Genomic DNA, 5127 nt, shown 5'->3' with positions numbered 1-5127 from the left:
GAACAAAGAGAAAAATATTGAAAAATGTGAGCAGAACTTTAGGGATCTATGGGATAATATAAAAATATTTAATATTCATGCCTTTGGAGTCTCAGAAAGAGAAGGTTAGAATATAGAAGATGTGAACACTATCAAACAACTTGACCTGACATTTATAGAGTACTTTAACCAACAATGACAGAAAACAAATTCTCAAGTGCACATGGAAAATTCACCAAAACAGACCAAATTCTGTGCCATGAACCAAACCTTAATAAATATAAAAGAGTTGAAATCACAGGAAATATGTTCTATGACCATAATGGAATTAAACTAGAAATCAATGACAGAAATACATATGGGGAAAAAAACCCAAAATATTTGGAAATTAAACAACATGCTTTTAAATAACCCATGCATCAAAGAGCAAATCAGAAGGGAAATTAGAAACTATTGTGAAGTGAATAAAAATTAAACTGCAACACATCAAAATTCATGGGATACAGCTAAAGTAGTGATGAGAGGGAAATTAATATCATTAAAATGCTTATATGAGAAAAGATAAAAGGTCTCAAATCAATTATCTAAAATTCCAACTTAGGAAACTGGAAAAATAATCCTGAAAGAAGGAAATAATAAAGATAAGAACAGAAATCAATAAAATTGAAAACAGAAAATGATAGAAAAAAATCAATAGAACCAAATGCCAGTTTGGGGGAAACATCAATAAAAGTGAAAGTCTCTAGCACCAAAAGTAGCACAACTTTTCGCATTAACTCCTAATTCAATAGAAGAGCCTCTGCAAAAAGTTTCCATTGTTTCTGAAATTTCAACTGGAAGGAATTTTACTCGAAACAGCCTAATTAGCAAGTCTTTTTCATGAGAAAAATATTGCAGAAGCAAAGAGAATTTTATCCCTCTGCATTATGATTACTTGCATTCATGGTTATACCATAAAAAGGTGAGGCATTTACATCTTTTATAATATCTGTAACAGTAAATGGAGCTATTACATTCTTTGTTATTGCAGTAGATTTCATCCTGGCACTTGAATATTAGCTTGTAGTTTTGGAATCAGAAAACATTTCTGGTAGCAGTACATTTAAGCAGAAATTTGAACTGAAAATCTAATAATACAGCATGGAAGGCCATTACAACTTCTATGTGATTAATTTACCTTCTTCATTTGAATTTCTTAATAAAAAAATAATATTTTATCAGTTTCTTTGCTATGAGTTGAGGTGATCATACACCTCATTTGCTTAGCTGTACTATGTTGGATTACATCTGTTTCTACCATTTTTGACATTAAATGAACGATCAGATCCTGCTCAAAGAGCTTTACAAGGACATTAAACTCATTTAATAAATGACTACTGCTTAGAAATTTTACCACAAAATTTACACCTGGGTTTTAACATTTGGGGTTTCAATATACACAAATTAAAAAATAGATAATAGTGGGCTTCCAGTAAAGATGGTAAATGCTGTGCTCACCTCCTCCCACAACCACATCGAAACTAAACTACAGAACAACCATCATTGAGAATCACTGAAGTCTAGCTGAACAGAAGTCCTATAACTAAGGATATACAGAAGAAACCACACCAAGGATGGTAGGAGGGGCAGATATGTGGAATGGGTTGGCTCCACACCCATGTGTGGCAGTTAAAAATTGGGAGGGATATATTGGTTGCGCACAAAGGTGGACACCATATCTGAGTCTCCATCAACCTAGCTAACACCGTTTGTTTTGCCCTGGTGGTTCCCTGAGACCATGGCCCGCCCAAATTTCAGGCCAAACCAAACCACTTCCAGTGGCTTTTCCATACAAATGGCCTGTCTTGGCTCATGCTGCAGCCTTTCCTAGAATCTCTCAGAGGTTCACAAACCCCAAACAAGCAGCATCTGGCCTTGGCATACCCCATACCTCTTGCTAAGCAACCCCCCAAGCTCAGCACTAGCGGCAGCCAGCCTTAGTTCCCAGGTTAGCCTCTGCTAAGTACCTTCAAGCCCATGACAAGTGGTAAGCATATGAAAATCACTTTGTTGCTCATACCAAGTAGCTCCAGGCAGGGCAGAGTCAGCGACTCACCATGGCCTGTACCAAGGTCCCTTTCAAGAAGCCCCAGAACCAACAAATCCGGTGGCCAGCTTCAGACCACACCAGAGCACCACCCAACCACCTCCACAATGACACACACAAAGGATAGACTGCTCCATAGGGTAAGGCCCTGCACAACCACTCTTCCACTGTAGTCATGGCCAGTTTTCACAAACAATCAGTCTGTGGGTAAATCCCTCTCATTGATGTGTAAACAGCAACCAAGGCTTAACTACAAGAGGAGGGCACACACAACCCACACAAGGGACACACCTGGAGCACCTGACTCAGGTGACCAGGGAGACTCTGCCACTGGGCCCCACAGGAAACCTATTACATAAGACCTCTCTACTAAGACCAGGAGACAGAGCAGCTCTATCTAATACATAGAAACAAAAACAGGAAGGCGGACAAAATGGGGAGACAAAGAAACATGTCCTAAATGAAAGAACAGTACAAAAATCCAGAAAAAGAATCCCCGAAAATGGAGACAAGCAATCTACCAGACACAGAGTTCAAAACACTGGTTATAGGGATGTTCAACGATCTCAGTGAGAACTTTGACAGAGATATAGGAAACATAAAAATGGAAATAGAAAACATGTAAAAGAACCAGTCAGAAATTGAAGAGTACAATTACTGAAATGATGAATACATTAGAGGGAATCGACAAATTGGATGAAGCAGAAGATCAAATCAGTGATTCAGAAGATGGGGTAGCAGAGAATACCCATCCAGAACAGCAACAAGAAAAATGAATCCAAAAAACTGAGGATAGTTTAAGGGACCTCTGGGACAACATCAAGTGTACTAACAGTCACATCATAGGTGTACCAGAAGGCGAAGAAAGAGAGCAAGTATTTGAAAATCGATTTGAGGAAAAAAATGGCAGAAAACTTCCGAACTTAGTGAAGGAAATAGACATACAAGCCCAGAAAGTACAGCGAGTCCCAAACAAGATGAACCCAAAGGCCCACACCAAGACATATTATAATTAAAATACCAAAGATTAAAGACAAAGAGAGAATCTTAAAAGCAGCAAGAGAAAAGCAGTTACCTACAAAGTAGCTCCCATAAGATTGTCAGCTGATTTCTCTACAGAAATTTTGCAGGCCAGAAGGGATTGGTATGGAATATTCAAAGTGATGAAAAACAAGGACCTACAACAGAGATTACTCTATCCAACAAAGCTATCATTTAGAATTCAAGGACAGATAAAGAGCCTCCCAGACAAGAAAAAGTTAAAGGAGTTCATCACCACCAAACTAGTATTACAAGAAATGTTAAAAGGACTTCTTTAATAAGAAGGAAAAAAAAAAGATAAAAATATGAATAATAAAATGGCAATAACAACATACCTACCAACAATTACTTTAAATGTAAATGTATTAAATGCTCCAATCAAGACACAGAGTGGCTCAATGGATAAGAAAACAAGACCCTTATACATATTGCCTATAAGAGTCTCACTTTAGATCAAAAGACACACACAGACTGAAAGCGAAGGGATGGAAAATGATATTTCATGAAAATAGAAACAAACAAACAAAAAGCTGTGGTAGGAGTACTTATACCAGACAAAAAAGACTTTAAAACAAAAGCTATAAGAAGAGACAAAAAAGGACCCAGTAATCTCACTTCTGGGTATTTATCTGAAGAAACCCAAAACAGGGACATGTGCATCCATATGTTCATTGCAGCATTATTTACAATATCAAAGATATGGAGGCAACCTGGGGTGTCCATCAATGGGTGAATGGATAAAGAAGAGGTGGTACATATATACAATGGAATATTACTCGGCCAGAAAAAAAGAATGAAATCTTGCCATCTGCAACAACATGGATGGACCTAGAGGGTATTGTGCTAAGCGAAGTAAGTCAGAGAAAGACAAATGCCATATGATTTCACTTATGTGTGGAATCTAAGGAATAAAATAAGCAAAACAAATTCATAGATACAGAGAACATTTTGAGAATTGCCAGATGGGAGGGGGTTGAGTGAAAAAGGGGGGTGGGTGAAAAAGGGAAATGGATTAAAAAGTACAAATTAGTAGTTAGAAAATAGTCACGGGGATGTAAAGTAAGACATAGGGAATATAGTCAATAATATTGTAATAACTATGTTATGGTGTCAGATGGGTACTAGATTTATTGGGGTGATCACTTTGTTAGTTATGTAGCTGTCTAGTCACTGTGTTGTATACCTGAAGCTAACATAATACTATATGTCAAATGCAATTGAAAAATAAAAAATTATTTTAAAAAAATAGATAATAGCAGCCACCATAAGAATTGCATGTCTGAATGCATAACCATCCATAAGCCATTTTTAAAATTTTCTTTTTTTCCATTTTTTTATCTTTTTTTAATTTTATTTTTAATTTTAATTTTAATTTTATTTTTTTTAGGCGCGGCAACCTTTGGTTGACCTCACAGATTGCAAGGACCTTGTCAGCTTACAATCCCTAATTTTTTTTATTTTTTACGCTTACAGCACCTGGTCTTCCTAGGTGGTCTCTCAACCAAGTACTAACCAAGCCCGATCCTGCTTAGCTTCTGAGATCAGACAGGATCAGGCTTGCTCAAGGTAGCATGGCCGTAGATACCATAAGCCATTGAAAAGGATGTGAACTTTCAAACAAATAATTTGTACTTGATATCTGCTGCAAATGATGTGAATTTTACACTTACGAGCTGTTCTTGTCAGATGTCTTTTTTGAGAATCCAGAGCTTGGGGAAGGTTTGAGGGAACCAGGTGTACAAAGCTTGGCAGATGTAGAGAAGCGGGAATGTGTAGGCACTGACGGACTCCCAGAGTATTCCTGCACTCACCGTCACTGTGGTAAAGCTGCTGTCCACCAGTGACTTTCAGAACAGGTGGCTGGAGCAAGCGCTTTCTGATTTGTTGTTGGCTAGAAGCAAGGGTTTCTCACTGATTGGATGACTTTCATGGAGATGTATCACCGACTGGCTGAGTTTCAGGACTGGACATATATTGCTCAGTGAAAACTGGGTATATTCCACAATTCGTTTATCCATTCT

At 37.6% G+C, this 5127-nt stretch overlaps 1 pseudogene; it reads right to left on the bottom strand.

Annotated features, from left to right (window-relative positions):
* Positions 1-4570: 4570 nt before the first annotated feature.
* On the bottom strand, positions 4571-4689 carry LOC111734350 (annotated as a pseudogene).
* Positions 4690-5127: the final 438 nt, after the last annotated feature.

This window comes from Pteropus vampyrus, unplaced genomic scaffold (genome assembly GCF_000151845.1).
Source record: "Pteropus vampyrus isolate Shadow unplaced genomic scaffold, Pvam_2.0 Scaffold984, whole genome shotgun sequence".
In the NCBI taxonomy this organism is placed as follows: domain Eukaryota; kingdom Metazoa; phylum Chordata; class Mammalia; order Chiroptera; family Pteropodidae; genus Pteropus; species Pteropus vampyrus.
The sequence above is the reverse complement of the archived record's forward strand: the minus strand, read 5'-3'. Positions and strand labels throughout refer to the sequence as shown.